Here is an 18,082-nt window from a genome sequence, read left to right as displayed (position 1 = left end):
TTCAATATTTATAAAACTTTTTCCACACGCGACTGTTATATTTTAAAGTATATATTTTTAAGGCGATATTTTTTCACATTACATTAGTCGTATCGAAGTTACTTCAAAACGTCGAGTTATATTACAATTTCTAATTATGAAATTAAAATAACAGAGTCGTTCTATTTAGAAAATACCATAATGGTCTAAATCATCGGCTATGTAATCCTTAATAAACAATACAAAGGGACGTGAAATTTTATTTAATTTTCAACTGTATTGAGTGCTCTTCTATTAAAATAAAATCTAATAATACCAACGTATATAAACTAATATTTCAGCTTACATAAATTAATATTTTTAAAACTTTAATTAACCTTAAAAAGTAATTATTAAATTATATTATTAAAAAGAGTCCCTTTAGGAAAGGTTCCGAAGATACTGACAAAGGGGGACTTTGGCTAGCTAGACTAATTATTCTTTGTCCGAGGTAGCTGCCAGCTCTTCGGTCACCTGTTATGTCGACTAACCTTTTTAATATCAAGCTGTATTTCAGTTTAATTAACAGACTAGAAATAAAATAAAATTAAGGTAAAATATATCAAGTTTGGTTTAAAGTTTTTGATTTTGATGTGAAACATCTATAGCCGCACGTAAAACCGATTTCTGGCGTGGCGACGCATGCCGTGGCGACGCGTCGCCACGCTATATGATATTAATTCTAAATGCAGTAGTAAATTTCACATTAAAATATTTAATGAAAATAATGTTTATTCAACAAATAGTCATCGTTATCTGGAAAAAATCGTAATATTTTATTTTATCATTATGACATATTTAGTTCATATCACAGTCAGTTCTTTTCTGCATATTACTTTTACAAAATAATGTCGATGTTTCACATCTGCCATTATTATAATATATACATACAATCTTTGAATAGGATTTTAATCGTATTTAAAGGATTTAAACTCTTAGGTTTAATTATTAAAATTCAGAATTAAAAGTACTTATTAAATTTAAATGAAACAAGTCACTGTTAATAATTAAAATTAACATCGATAAGAATTTTGTAATGCTGTATTTTATTTAATTTGTAATCGAAAAAATCGCACTACATCAAAAAAGATGCACGTTTACATTAATTTTTTAAAGCGCAAAATTTGAAAAGTAATTAAAATATTAATTAAATTAATACAATTAAAATATCGCCGATACCGATATATCGGCAAACCCTAAGTGTCGCCGATATATCGGTATCGGTATTGGATGCATCCCTAGTATATGTATATATATATATCTTCGTCATAATTTTGCGATTATGAGCATTCTCCAAATTTAGTTTAGTGATTCTATATAGCTTCGTTCTAAAATGAAACAACTGTATGACTGGAGAATATTTGCGCCGAGGAAACCAGAATGTTAAAGTCAAAAATTTACGTGTGTTTGGCACTGAAGGATGATAATAGTATAAAACATAGTTCTTATTTAGAAATTTTACACATTAAATTTTTAAAAGCGCGCTTGCATATCTTCTGGCAATTTGTGTGTCCTTGGGCGACGGTATCACTTAACAGCCCGTTTGACTCTGTAAAATAAAAAAAATACTCAGGCGAATAGTAATGAGATCCGAATTAAACACCTATTAGCAGATGGCTTTATGTTGATGGCATCAGATGTCGGAAAAATGGTAAAGAATAGCAAAAGTACGTCTTTTGTTCGTTTTTGTAGCGAGCTTTTAGCTTAATGCTAAAGTCAAACTCAACCTAGTATATATTACTCATAAATAAGCCATCTTTCCTTTTACCTTAAGCTTTCTGCAGCCAGTTCACTGACAATTTCTTTATTACAATGTTTATGACCATAGAAAAATCAAGTCGTTTATAGTGCGTTTCCCTTTTACACTTTCCAATTGTTTAGGAGCTTAAGAATTTATATATTTACATAAATATATACAGGCTCCTAACATTGATTTGTTATTTTAATAGAGTACCCTGGTTTTTTTATCTCCGCCTACAGCTTCTGTCTTCTTTGCCGATGAGTAGGGATGCCTACAGATTCAAGTTTAATGACGTGGAATAAATGATACCTGTATCTTAAATTCCATAATATAGAACCAATTTATTAATGTCAAGAAAGAAAGAATAATAATATTAAACACATCATATAAATATATATATATAAAATAAGACAAATAATGCTGGGTACATTAAAGGATATATTAACAGGGTTACACTCAGAATTGATTGATAAATTGATGACAGATTTTTAAATACACAATTTAATATTCAACACTCCATCTGCTAATCAGACTGTAGAGACTGGCTTCGTAATATGTAAACAACGTGCAGGTAGACTAAATCTGTAATAAATTAAATGGGCTGCTCAGTATTTTACCCGCTCACCGCCCACAAGCTGAAGAGACTGAGACGTAATATGTAGAACTTACACAATACTCCCACTCACTCACATCACCCACACACACTCATTGACTCACGCATATTATAAATTGTTAAAAAATGTAAATAAAAAGATTGTATGGAATTTACATTTGTTATGGAAGAGCTGGGAATCCTGACCCAGGTATTTGTTTGATTCCCAAATCTTATACATAATTGATTTGCCTCTAATGTAATAAAAATAATAATCTAGTATTATTGAAGATTTGTTTGGCCATCCATTTTTACGATTTTAAACCACCAACATCACTTTCCAGTCAGAATTTTCAAATGACTTTCTTAAATACCAGCTAGCTTTCGGAACAAAAGACTTTTAACTAACATTTTGCTATGCGACTAGCGCTCTTCACTTGTCCCGAATAAAATAGGTGAATATAAAAAGTAGATTTTCTTACGTGACAACGTCTTATAATTCGATGGAGCCGACTGCACGCATGAAAAAACATGACGCATGCGTTACCTCGCTAAAAAAATAAAATACGTTTATTTTGGAACATAAGATCTTCTAGGTATCACTTATTCCACGTCAATCAATTCAAACTTGTAGGCATCCCTACTCATCGGCAAAGACAGAGGGTGTAGGCCGAGAGAAAAAGCCGGCGTAAAAAACTCTCGGTACTCTTTTAAAAAAGCAAATCATCAAACAATATTTAAAACAAATATATCAAATTAATTAGAGGCTATGAGGCATTCCATTTAAGGCTTGAAGTGCAAGCGAGAGCGCGGAACGAGCGACAAAGAGGCACCATCGCCTCGGTGGCATATCTTTAAACGAGCAATATATATAAATACCGTATGCCTGGTTTCGGGGGCGATAAATTGATCTAGCTAGGAATCATTTTTAGAAAATGTCATTTTATTCGTGTTTTATCAACTTAAACATAGAATTGCTCGTTAAAAGATGTCAGTCAAATAAAAAGTTTAATTTGAATATCTTTATTTGATAATTATATTCAAATTTCAAATTTCATCATTTTATTACCTATGTAATTCGTACTTAAATATAATTTCCAAAAAACACAATTTATAAAAATAAACCGAGGTCATCCAGGTACTTGTATTTATGCGTATAAATAACTGTAACTTGATCAATTCAATTGTGATTTCCATTTTTCTCCTTCTCCATATACATACATACAAAATATTTATCAAACAAATAAAATTCAAATTTTCTTTTGAAAAACGCAACCATTCCATCAGTATTTTCTTATGACGTTGTCACGTTCAACTATTGTCAGTAAACCTGTACAAACAATCGATTTTTTCCCAATATTTTTCTCCTTAAAAACCTTCCTACAGATCAACGAATTTAAAAAAAATCATTTGAATTGCTCCAGCCGTCTTCATAATATTGAAACTGTCCTAAACAGAGGAAGCTTACGCTTTATATTTTTAATAGCCAATTATATTCTGCTCATGGTAATATCTACTTCAGTAAAGGAATCTGGATGCAATAGTATTACCGTGCGGTATTTCGTTGAGTATTACAAATACTAGTCCCGGATATAAATTAACTATTGTATTCCAGGGTATTAGTGATTGTATTATTTGCAGATCATCGGTATATATAAGTACGTAATAGATATATAAGTTATTACTGTTATCCGCTTTTATTTTATTTGCGAGCCTAGCCGTGTGACCGAGCGCGTTTTTATTTAAAACATTTCGTATATGTTTGCTTTGAACTGGTGTTTGTTCGAGATTTTTGAAATTCCACTCAAATGTCGTTTCGTAATATCGTGTTCAAAATCCTTTGGAAAAGAAGGTTGTTGGTTTGTTTTGTAATTAATAAAGTTTATTATTATCACATCTACTAAATTTCGCGTTGTTAGTTTTGTGTATTTCTTTGTAAATTTCTCGGACTTTAAACGATATCTCAAAATTAATGTGATTAAATTTATTTACTTTCCAACTAAGAAACACGTTTCATCAAACCTTTTTAGCTGTATTTTTGCGATTATATCCACATTTTTATGTGTTATGTGCATAATTAAGTATTAAAAATGAGAAATGATCATAAATACATGAATAATTCGAAGGTTTTAAGATGAAGATTAAGCCGACTTAATCATTAGATGTATGGCTTATAAAATAAAAAGATTTAAAACCGCGTTGAAAGCATTCAAAGATCTTGTACTCGACACCAAGCTTTGATTAACACAGGATTTTCACATTAGCGACTTAAGACATTTAATATAGGACTGTACGATCGGAGATCTTGTCGGTGTTACCTTCTTGAAAAAATTGCTGAATAATCGAATATAGAGCATTGACCTCTTACAGGATATTAAAATTGGTGTACTTATTCCCTAGATCTGAAACTTTCCGAATTCCGTCTGCAAACGCCAACCAAGGAGTTCAGGCACCTCTCTTTCGAATTCTTCGCGATTTTGTTGTGTTTGATTTTGTAATGTAATTTAGATTTCACGGAGATATATTTGAAAAAAGCTGAAAAAGCCTTTATCTGTGAAGGCATATCGAATAGCAATAAAAATGTATCAAATCCAAACTGTATATTCAACATGAGTAATATTAGAATGGCTTTAATATTATTAATGAAGTTTAAAATAGTGCAGTCTTCAAATTTTGAATAAGGCTTATATTCCCACCAGCACTTGCCATGTGGACTTGATATAATTAGGCGTTTACGTCGTTTTAGAATGGACTAAAGTTACAATACAAACCTAACTACAAAATAATTTAAATTTTTTTTATGGTTTTATATAACAGGGGGCAAACGGGCAGGAGGGTCACCTGATGTTAAGTGATACCGCCGCCCATAGACACTATTTTATATCTTTAAAAAATAATTCGTTTTAGGATTTCTCGAGAAAAGATCGTACCAATCATCTAATCATCAAATCATCTACATCATAAGCACGCCCCACATACACACCATCACGTACACACCCACACTTTTACACCATTACACAACACAACCAATTTAGGCTTAATTAATTAAATTTAATCAGTTAGTTAATTGTATTAAATACTTTTTTTGGTTGTTCCCTTTTGTAAATCTTTTTGTTATATAATGTATCATGTATTCCATCTGTGGCTATGTTCTCGGTGTATTTGTTTGCTATTATATGTAATTTGTGTTAGCTGTAGGAGTACAAAATAAATAAATAGATAAATTCTTCAATTTGCAACTTGCACATTATATGAGATACCACTACCACGACTTTTGCAGGCCTACCTCGCAAGTTATAGTAAGCCTGCTCAGCCAACAGCGAAAATAAACAAAACTTTCCTAGTGATGTTCAGTCTCGCGGCATCGCCACTCACAAACACCTCGACACAAAATGCTATGATTGTAATCGTCGTACTTGTAAATACATACGTATATTGATAAGTATACGTACCTACATAATATTATGTCAGTGTTACTCATGAAATTCGCAGAATATCTTGGAAACGTGCTTGCTTGACACATTGCAATTCGATTTGCATTTCCATTTGTGGAGCGCGGATCGTAAAGTCTATTTCTCTATTTTAAGTTAAATGCAGATGGCAAAATAGAGTTTTCTTAAATGGCACTATTGTTTGTGTAACAAACGTAGGTTATGAGTTATTTTTTTTTCAATGCGAGTGGATTTTAAAAGTTGAGTTGTGTTTACTTTTTTATTCATTTCGTTGTATAAGCTTTATTTACAATTAAACGTAGTAAACCAATGTAACGTAATACGTATTACTAGTGTCGCAGCTAACCAGTTTAATTAGCCATTCAATATACATATTATGGACAATATCTGAATATCTTTCAGGCCGCTAGGTTAAACAATGCCGTTTAGTTAAAAGGCTAGACAGTTAATTGAACAACTAATTAAGCTAGTCGGTTGCGACATATAGATCGCGTGCTTCGTAGTAAAAAGTAGCAATGGAAACTTGTGTACAAATTAGTAAATAAAAGGCTTTTAAACCTCAATAAATTAAATAAATAAAACACGTCAGCCAACTAAACTAAGCCGCAAAACATCGTTGTGGCTCTAAAATCCTTGCAATTATAAATCTAAAACTTTGATACGCCGTAAAACACACGCTTGATCAATAGAACTCTCGAGTATTATATATAGAAGCATTATACTAACCGAATACCTACTGTATTCGGTAAGCCGTTTTTATACCCTCATACTCATCGTTTTAGAAGATAGTATGAAGAAAACCTCTGGCGCAACTTGTTGTAAGAAATATTTCTTATAATAATTAAGATCAAGATGAGTTTTACGTACTGTTGATTATTGAAGCATGTGACACATCACGATGTTTTCTATTCAACGTGTAAGCGGGTATTAGACGCGGACATTGTAAAGTTCATTGGCAGACGTGGTTAAAACTTCAGGACTGATATGTTAGATATCATATTTCGGGGTAATGACACAGTTTTTACCCAGCTGAACCACCGAATCTTGCCAATAAATCATACCAAATAAATAAAAAAACTTCTGTATTACTTGGAAAAATAATCTCGCGTTTTCGCTTTGAGACCACTTGAGAATATTAAATCTATGAACTGTGAAGTAAACCACAGCCACCTTCGAGGAATTCTTAACGTAATGGCTTAGATTTTTGCATCTCTTTTGCAATTTCTTTAAAGGTTGTCATCAAAAGTATTAGTTACCTTGTATTATGTCACGCTGTACCTGTCTCGATGGATCTTGTTAACCAATCACTCAATTAGAGAATTTTTTACATTCTCACTTCCCATTAACTATTTATTTATAAGCCACACTAACGATATAATACAGATGATATAGAAAAAATATTACAATAAACCCAGTATCATCATCATGAGTGGGAGTTTTTAATATAGCGCGACCAAGTGTCCATAATATACCTCCTCCGTTGAAAAATCTTTAACCTAAATCAAATTTTCGTCGCAGTAATAAAAATCAATCAACAAAATTCCTACAATATTCTTTGTTTAATTAAATTTGCTGCTGTGGTCTCTGGCAGGGTGAGCTGTGGAACATTCTGCTCCTCAACACAAAGCTTTTTTTTTTTTTTTTTATAGAACGGGGCAAACGGGCAGGAGGCTCATCTGATGTTAAGTGATACCGCCGCCCATGGACACCCTCAATGCCAGAGGGCTCGCGAGTACGTTGCCGGCCTTTTAAGAATTGGTACGCTCTTTTCTTGAAGGACCCTAAGTCGAATTGGTTCGGAAATACTTCAGTTGGCAGCTGGTTCCACAGAGTGGTGGTGCGCGGCAAAAACTGCCTGGAAAAACGCGCAGTTGTGGAACGGCGGACGTCGAGGTGATACGGGTGGAATTTTGTATTCTGCCTCGACGTCCGATGATGAAACTCAGCTGCAGGTATTAATCCGAACAACTCCTCTGAACACTCTCCATGGTAAATGCGGTAGAAGATGCAGAGAGACCCCACATCTCTACGCAACGCCAAAGGATCAAGCCGCCTGGAGAGATTTTGGTCGTCTGAGCTGAGCCAGGGTCAGTTACAACCACCGCCCACATACATTATGTATTTAAAATATACCCTGTTCTTAAAAAAAAGAGTGTGTGTATCTTATATACACGCGTTAGAAGTTATACTTCTTTGGCGTATGGAAAAAAATACTAAAATGCAGTAGAGGTTAACGATAAATATTAAAATTAATCAAAAAGATTTTATTTAAATAAATAAATTAATTATTAGTAAATACTATCATCGTCGTATATGAAATTGATTTTAAAACACCAAAATAATATTTATTTTATGCACACTGTTTAATTGTACTGTTACGAATATCGACAAAAGGTACAAATTAAAAAAGTATAAAAATGTCTATAATATAAAATAAATAACAATAAAATAAATTTAATCTTTGCCAAAATATTGGTTTGCCTACGCTTGCAGGGATGAAGAAGCATCAAAGCCCCGTTAATATCAGATAATTTAATAAGTCTGCAGCATTGATGCATTTAATATATGAAACATGTTCCTTTAACGATATTAGGTTGCCAAAGCATACTTGCCTCAAAGTTATTGTGAGTCCGTTACGTGAATAGTCTTAATAAGGCTTTGGTGGTATGATATGGCTACTTGCTCACAGAAAATAATCCTGTATTAAATTTACTAGAAACGCGTCTGAGAATATTATGCTTTTTGCAAAGAAAAATGTTCTTTGAAATGAAAACGTATATGGACTTGTTTCATATAAATTATGGTCTATTTATTAAATATTATCGCTTTTAAATATTAGCATTCAGTCATATCATCAATATAAGGTTAGGTTAAGATAGTGAGGCTGGCTATTATAGAATTCTTTTCAAAATCGACTGATTAAAAACTTAAAAATAATTATATTAAAAGTGCGTGTTAACGTAGCTCAATCAAAGTAAGTACGTCATTAAATTAAAAGGAAAATAATAAAGCCCAACTCTCCAGAAATTTTAGAAGACTTCTTGAACTAGGGCGGTGTTTGCCTCGTGGCTTTAGCGTGCGATTCTCATCCCTGAGATTGTAGGTTTGCGCCCCGGCTGTGAACCAATGGACTTGCTGTCTATATGTGCATCTAAAATTTGCTCGGACGGTGAAGAATAATATCGCGAGGGAACCGGTTGCTTCAGCCAAAAGGAGTAAGGTGTGTGTCAGGCACAGAAGACATAATATGATCATGAAAAAGATACAAATATCTGGCTCAAATCTATGGGCGGACACATCTTTTAACATCAAGTAAGCCTCCTGGTTCTAAAAACAAAGACATATCTCACTCAAACATCTATATCAAGGACGGGTCTAATATTATATATTATATATTATATTGCCACAGTTACATCGTTTCAATTTTTCCCCAATCTAAGCGACCGACGTCTATAAAAAGCTGCGACACTGTGCGGTAAACATCCTATGATCTGAAATAAACTCAGTGAAAGCTAATTCAAATTGAACTTCCATACAAAAGCCAATTTCGCTCAAAACATGTGACATTTTAATTACCAACTTAGCTTTTAGTATGGACATCGAATCGCCTTTGATTTCAGATTATTAGAAAATTCTAGATCAGCTGGAAAATGCTTTGAAAATTCTAAAGAATTAATTAACCTTACGGAGGCGAATGAAAAACTTGGAGTTTTAAATAATTGTTTTCCAAACCAGTTGGATAGCTCTTACTTTGTCTTTTATTTATTATTGGTATGTGCAATTATTAGGTTTTAATTCTAATTATTTTAAAAGCATTCTTATACGTCAATTGACTCCGTATGTTGTTTACATCTTGTTTCCATTTTGGAGCTATACGTCTTATTATATGTATATAATTACTGTTGCTGCATATTCAAAAATATCGTGAGAAAATATGCATGTTTATGACAGCGAAAAACAAATTCCTGCAAAATTACTAACTACTTTCTGTAAATTAGACAACATCGGACAATTATCGTCTATTTATTAAATATATTTTTGCCTGCCTTTTTTATATTTGATTATTCAGATAAATTATAAAATGAAACCATAAGAACTTTTGGGCCCACGGCCAGAGTTCTTATCAAGTTCAAGTTCACTGGCGTGCCTATTGGTGCCTGGTAGATAGTCACATAGTAGTGAACTACTGTGATACTATCCACCACCTATCTTAGTTGAAATAATGTAGTAATCATAATCATCAATTATACAGTATTTACAATTTACTTAATCTGCTTTACTATAAATATCATTCAACGTGAATCAATCAAATCAATCTCTTGGGATTCAAATGCACAGGCTTTAATTAAATATTTATGTTGGCGTTTGGTAGATAGTAAGAGTGGTGGTTTCCTCGCTCAACGAATAAGAATCGGAATTCAGCGGAGGAAATGCCAGCGTTTAAGGTACACTGCCGCGATACCAAACCTTTTTAGGTTTGCTTTCAGTATTTTTTTATTAATATTTTATTGATTTTATTATTACTATAAGGTTAAGAAATTTGTAAATACTGTCTATTTGAATGGTTTGATTACTAGAACACATTATTTTATTAATATCAGCACCGTCATGATTTTGTCATGGTTGCATTTATAAGACACCAGAAACATGCAAAGTATGAACCCGTAGTCTATTTTAATTACCCCAAAAAAAGGTTCTAGAAAGGCCTACTATTAAAGGTGTACTTTGAAAGACCTAACTGACATATAACATTTACAGGTAGTGTAGTAAGTCAGAAAGCACCACAAGTAAAGATATCGCCAAACCCACAACATACGTAAAAAAAGCTCATAAAATGACGAAATATACAAAACTTAAAAATTTAATTAACTCCTCAACAAAGTATAAATAATCACTATAATTTTGTCTGCCATCGGAATAATCCCAAAAAAATTACACGGAACTATCAAGTTGTTAGACCTTCCGAATTCCATTTATATCATCCTTCAAAAAGCAGTAATATTAAATAAGGCAAGAATAATTTACAAATTTTTACAAGATAAAAAAAACTGTGTGCACTTGACTTTGGCCCTTGTGCAACAGTGTACCAGGATTGATTCGATCCTGTGCTAAAGTATACATTTACGAACAAACGATTCGTTTTTTGTGTATATTCTCACGCCCACACTATTGAAACGATTCAGTAAATCATGATGAGCTTAAAATAGCATTCCGGAAGAAAAGTACTAATAATTGTACTTTTTATTATAATTATTTTTCATCATACAATATTCGGGAAGATTATAATGTCAAATGATTTGTATTTATTGGCGATTGTGTATATCTTTTTAAATTTTGACACCCACAGAACAATGGTTTTCCTTGTACAGCGTCTCAATATGAATACCAAATTCTTCGCATTAATATTTGTTAATATGGGGTAGTTAAAAAGTTGTCATCAGAACGTTAGGGCTGCCTCTTTAATACATGGCTTCTTTTATAAACTAAAGAGTCTTTGCGACAGATTTCAGAATCTATTTTTTCTTCTTCGAGATATGGCTCTAAAACATACCGGTTTTCTCACGATGTTTTCCTTCGCACACAGGAAGAACAATCCATTGGTGTACAAACGTGATTCGAACGTCACCTTAGTGCACGTTCAAACCACTAGGCTAACACTGTAAATATACTTCAAAGACGTTAATAACAAATGCGACTTCGATACAATAAGTCCTCTTGGGAATTGTGTGCCTCCATATCGTGGGCTACTCGATTCCATATTTCATAAGTGTATAATTGTCCTCGTTTGACTTGTGTACTTTTATACGTATTACTTGAAAAATAAAATACATGCCTCAGTTGCCTAGTTCGTGTCTCTACAAACCCATGTTTGTAATATTGCAACGGTTCATTTCATTTATTATTTTAATAAAATAAAATCCCAAAGGCTCTTATATCTCTGCCTTTTAATAAATTTAAGAAAATTGGTAAAGAAAAGCTGTGTAAAAAGGCTTGCTATAAAGTTAGCGATTATCTAGTTGATAAAGGGCCTGGGACTAGTGCTTTGCAGGCTACTTCTAATTAATTTGCTATATTTGTCTTAAAATAAGTATTGTTTGATGATTTGCTTTTTTAAAATAGTAGCCGGAGTTTTTAACGCCGGCTTTTTCTCTCGGCCTACACCCTCTGTCTTCTTTGCCGATGAGTAAGGATGCCTACAGGTTCAAATTTAATGACGTGGAATAAGTGATACCTTGATGATCTTATGTTCCAAAATAAACGTATTTTATTTTTATTTTTTTTACGTGCCAACCCTAGCTTTGCCTGACCATCATTGCGGCTATTGACTGACAATGAAACTCAGTCATTAAAATGTATGTGGTTGTTATTTATATTCAGTGTTGATACAGCCATAAAACACATTTGGTATGCGACTTTATATTAGAAATATTATTTGCATTTATAATGGACATTACACAGTACTAGGTATGTTTGCCTCTTGTACAATGTTCAAAATAATATGTTACACGCAATATTTATCTATTTGTTTCCTTATTTCCTATTTTTACAGTAACTTAATACTAATACAATAGAAAACTAAGCTAATAACATAATACAAACAAATAGTTCAGCAAATCTCATAAGTCAAATTTTAAGGGCATCCCCTTCAAACTTTGAGATTGCTGGCTTGGAAGAAGCTAGAAACGCTTTCTTAATTGCATGCCCAGGTCAAAATTTTCCATTTTCTCTAAATTCACAGAGGAGCTGGGACGACATAGACAGTAAAATGACTTATGACAATCTTTTGAGCCGTAGTACAGGTTCAGCACGTGCTAGGCTTTTGGCCGTGGGTACGCATGAGGCCGGCTATTGGCTTCACGCTTACCCTTCGTCAAATACAGGAACATTTCTTGAACCTGACACGCTCCGAATCGCAGCCTGTCTGCGGCTTGGGGTACCGGTCTGCGCTCCTCATACTTGTCCCTGTGGCAGTGATGTCGACAAACTAGGACATCACGGACTATCATGTCAAAAAAGTGCTGGCCGCTTCTCGAGACATGCCGCACTCAACGATATCATACATCGGTCCCTTGCCACCGTCAACGTGCCTAATCTACTTGAGCCGACTGGAATTGCTAGAGACGATGGCAAGAGACCGGACGGTATGAGTTTGATTCCATGGAAGATGGGTCGGGTTTTGGTATGGGATGCCACCTGTTCAGACACACTGGCCCCTTCCAATCTTCATGGAACTAACAAGAGAGCTGGTGCGGCTTGTGATGCGGCTGAAAAAGCTAAAGTCTGCAAATACAGGGGTCTAGGCTCTGAATATGATTTTGTCCCATTCGGTGTCGAGACCCTTGGTCCGTGGGGTCCTAGCGCATTAAAGCTTTTTAGGGAATTATCAAAAAGATTAGTCGACATCACAGGAGAACGAAGAGCTGGCAGCTACCTCGCACAAAGAATTAGTCTAGCTATTCAAAGAGGGAACGCTGCTAGTATCTTCGGAACCTTGCCTAAAGGGACTCCTTTTAATAATATTTTTTAATAATTAAATTTTAAGGTTAGTTATTAGATATATTTTTAGTTTGTAATTGTATATTAATATAATTAAATGTATTAAAATAGGTATAATGTAGTTATATTATTTTTAAACATTTATAATAAAAAAAAATATTTAGCTAACAACCAACCAACATAGTTTTATAGGTTTTAAGTAAAAAGAAAATATTTTTGAATAAAAATGTGATGTTTATACAAACATAACAAATAAAAACTTAATATAAACCATTTTATATATCATGCAATTCTTGTGAATTCAGCCAGCGTGCAACTAAATACGTCTGTCTCACACGCAATAATATTTAGGGTGCGTAAGACGCGTAAATGGTACTTCTCTGAGTAGGTTTGTATGCGCCCGAGGCACTGCCAGCAATTGATATCGCTTACCACGCCGAGTGTAGTTATTTGGCACACGCAGCCCCAGTCTCTCCAACATTTGTGTATTATATACTTTACCTATATTATAGATATATATATATATATATTTATTTATATATCGTTAGTACACGAGTCTGGCCTTATTTCATCCAGGCGCGTAAAGAGGAATAGATTCTTATGACCACATAATTGCAAGGTGTACAGATAAAAGATGGACCATCAAAGCCTCACGAAGGTAACTCTAGAAAAAAAAACGTGGAAGCTAAGAACAGATCCAAATGGAAAGATCAGGAGAAGGCACCATAGATGAACCTACGACAAAACAAAAAATAGAAATCTATATATATAAAAGAAAGTCGTGTTAGTTACACCACTTATAACTCAAGAACGGCAGAACAGATTTGGGTGAAAATTGGTATGGAGGTAGCTTAGAGCCAGGAGACGGACATAAGATACTTTTTATCCCGTTCGACAGCGTTCCCGTGTGACTTGACATGAAACGTCAGTCACTATAAAACGGGAATAACAAAACGCAAATGATAGCTATGTAATAAACGTATAATGACTGCTATGTAATGACGTATAGATGACAATTTGATATTTGTAAGAAATCAATATTCAAACTATTTCTATTAAATAAATAATTAACAATTATAATGTAATGATAGTGCCATTGCCCAAAATGATTAATGTAGGTATTTATTTTTTTTGTATTTTTTCTAATAAAAAAAACTGCTTATTAATTGCCATTAAGGCGGAACAAAGTTCGCCGGGTCAGTGATATTAAACTCTTAATTATATTATTACTAGCTGACCTGGCAAACATCGTTTTGCCATGTACTTATATCATTTATGGTTATTGTGCCTCACTCGACATAGATAGGTATAGTGTGTCACGGACTTTTAGACGTAGATAGTTATAAGATCTACAATTACTTAACATTTTATGGTTCTATCTTTAATGGTTTAGGCAGGGTACGCAAAATAAGTAACTTTTTTGGTTGATTTTTTACACCTTGTGTCCGAAAAACCCAAATATCTTACGGAACCCTATTTATGTTCAAAATTAAATATAGCCTATATTACTCGTGGATAATGTAGTTTTCGAATGGTGAAAGAAAAGGTAAAATCGGTCCAGTAGTTTATGAGCCTATTCATTACAATCAAACAAACAAACAAAGTTTTCCTCTTTATAATATTACTAACTGACCCGGCGAACTTTGTTCCGCCTTAATGGCAATTAATAAGCAGTTTTTTTTATTAGAAAAAATACAAAAAAAATAAATACCTACATTAATCATTTTGGGCAATGGCACTATCATTACATTATAATTGTTAATTATTTATTTAATAGAAATAGTTTGAATATTGATTTCTTACAAATATCAAATTGTCATCTATACGTCATTACATAGCAGTCATTATACGTTTATTACATAGCTATCATTTGCGTTTTGTTATTCCCGTTTTATAGTGACTGACGTTTCATGTCAAGTCACACGGGAACGCTGTCGAACGGGATAAAAAGTATCTTATGTCCGTCTCCTGGCTCTAAGCTACCTCCATACCAATTTTCACCCAAATCTGTTCTGCCGTTCTTGAGTTATAAGTGGTGTAACTAACACGACTTTCTTTTATATATATAGATATAATAACAAACAATCTCATTGAAAATATAGCCAGAGAGGGTATAATACATTTAACTACAAAAAGGTTCTAACATTTACAAAAGGAAACAAACAAATAAAAATTATTCAATACATTTAATTAAGTGGTACCTAATTTGGTTGTGTGTGTTATGGTGTAAACGTGAGGGTAACTACGTGAAGGTGTGTATGTGGGGTAGGCTCATGATGCAGGTGGCAGGTGATTTTGCGCTTAATACTCCTTTTAACCATATTATTATTCAGACTAAATAATAACGCACACATTAACAGGTAAATGATATGTAATTAATTTTAAATTAAAGAATTTTATGAATGAATCTGTTTATTTATATATTCACGCCACTTTTCGAAGGGGTTCTTCAAAGTGGCGAAGTCCTTTGCATAAGGAGCAACTGTGCTAACACACTAGTTCTCTGAATGTTCACTTTAATGACGATTGGAAACATTTGATCCTCATTAACAGCATTTGCTCATGGAGAGATTTCGATAAGCACTATTCAGAATTGGTTTGAGTGGGTGAGCATCGAGCCCAATCAATTGAGATATTATGTCTGAACGATTGATACGCAAACAGATAGGTTTGTGTGGCTTTGTTGACGTAACATGTTATGTGACTCTGTATAAGGAAACTAATGAGGTCTCTTTCATTGATTGTATCTATGAAATAGACCTATATTATAAATTGCTTATTTTTTTTCTCAAAATGTAAATTTAAATGTATTTATATTTACCAATTAGATATATAATTCCACAAATTAATTAATATGGCGCTAATATTCTGCCAAAAGCCACAGGCTTATAATAATTAATTACAATCGCTCAGAGTTGACTGCTTTAATTGCATCTGTTCGTGATTATTCGACAAAAGCTAATTGTTATACTCAAGTTAATGAATAGATTAGTTTAGTAATTAATAGTTGCATTGTCCGATTTCAACAGACGCTTCCATGTTTGATTTGAATGCATATCATTAATCAATAAGCGAATAGACTACACCATGTATTTATTACATAGGGAGCGTTCAAGTATTATGTTACGCAATTTAGGGGGGAGGGGGGGTCTTGTAAAACGTTACGTTGCGTTACAAGGGCTGAATTAAAACAACGCGTTACGTAACTTTGTTGTACTATTACCTGACCAGGACTGGGTCAGAGTGGCAAACACTTATTCCATCTGTATGCGCCGGCGTCAACGCCAAGAAAAACGTTACGGTGCGTTACATAGTTTGGGGGGGAGAGGATTTAGAATCCTCAAAAATTGCGTTAAGTAATACATGAACGCTCCCAAATATGATATTTTAAAATGTATAAATACAAACGATACAAGCAGCTATCGTAAATATTAAACATGACAATTTTCTATCGATTTTAAGCATTAGCAAATCCTTTGATGTTAGAATCAGGACAATCTTATGATTAAGAATATACAGAATATACACGTATTAAAATGACATGAAAACTTAAGAAGGTGCAGTGGTAACCATACCAACCAATCCATACAACTTCCTCGAGCAGCCCGCTATATCGCACACAATTCCCGAGGGGAATGTGATACAAAATATACAATGTAACAAATCCCAAATCCAATACGTTTCTTAATACTTGGCGATGGTTTCTTCCCTATATGAGTGCGAAAATTTCTTTACATAGGCCAACGATAAGCTAACCTTATGAACCATCTTTGGTTTACAGCCTTGATTCCATACAGCGTTAATGTTATGTTTCGGGATTGAAGGTATAACGGAGACTCGACTTAAAAATTATGAAAGTATTGTTATCAGTCTTCTATCGCTCCGTTATTTATATATAATACTAGCGGACCTGACAGTCGTTGTCATGCATGATATTTCAAGCGATTAGGATATTAGACAAAGTATGAAAGTGCCGTCTGCAGCGCTATTTGCCGGGCTGATTCGAGAATCTAAACCATCCGGGGTTTTACCCAAACGCATAGAAAACAATTAAGTTTAAGTAGTAAAGGATTCCATACAAACAACGTGACGCGTAATTTATATATAATAAGAAATAGTATAAATTAAAAGCCAATTTTTAAAAGCCCGGCAACGCACTTGCGAGCCCTCTAGCATTGAGGCTGTCCACGGGCGGCGGTATCACTTAACATCACGTGAATCTCCCGCCCGTTAGCCCCCTGTACTATAAAAAATGGGTTTGAAAAAGTTTGAGGCCCAGTATTTATTCACTACGTAATTCGTTTTGATGGACTCGTATGGACTGGAACGCTATCGTTCGTTACTCTATTTTAGCGCGAATAAAAATATTTATTTGTCTCTTTCTTAGAACCTTCGGAATGGTCAATTACGATTATCGAACATGTCTTTTTAACATTTTCAGCTGTTTTTTTTTCACGGCTCACAAATATCCATAGATCGGTCGATCAGCCATTTATGAAAGCAACGACATATGGTGTCGTTTGTCCCAGGGCTAAGCCAGTCCAGCTGAATCGTGGACTACGACCACCTGGCATTAAGGAATGGCGCAGGGGCGCATGGGCGTTCACTGTGGGTCGCATCACTAGCATCCCAACACTATCGTTGCTCCTAAGAAACAGAAACAGACCACGAGTGCCTACTTAGTTATTTAATTGGGACTGTTATGATAGCAACGAGATGATTGTCATAAACAATGCCAAGGCCCAAAATATATGTAGTTACCCTTCACCTTATTTCATATTC

General features: G+C 33.8%; 1 protein-coding gene across 1 annotated transcript in view; it reads left to right on the top strand.

The window, feature by feature from the left end:
* The window catches only part of LOC110997617 (peroxidasin), a 30,725-nt gene that overhangs the window by 842 nt on the left and 11,801 nt on the right, over positions 1-18,082 (top strand). The gene's annotated exons all lie outside the window — the stretch shown is intronic.

Source organism: Pieris rapae, chromosome Z, assembly GCF_905147795.1.
Source record: "Pieris rapae chromosome Z, ilPieRapa1.1, whole genome shotgun sequence".
NCBI lineage: Eukaryota > Metazoa > Arthropoda > Insecta > Lepidoptera > Pieridae > Pieris > Pieris rapae.
The sequence above is the reverse complement of the archived record's forward strand: the minus strand, read 5'-3'. Positions and strand labels throughout refer to the sequence as shown.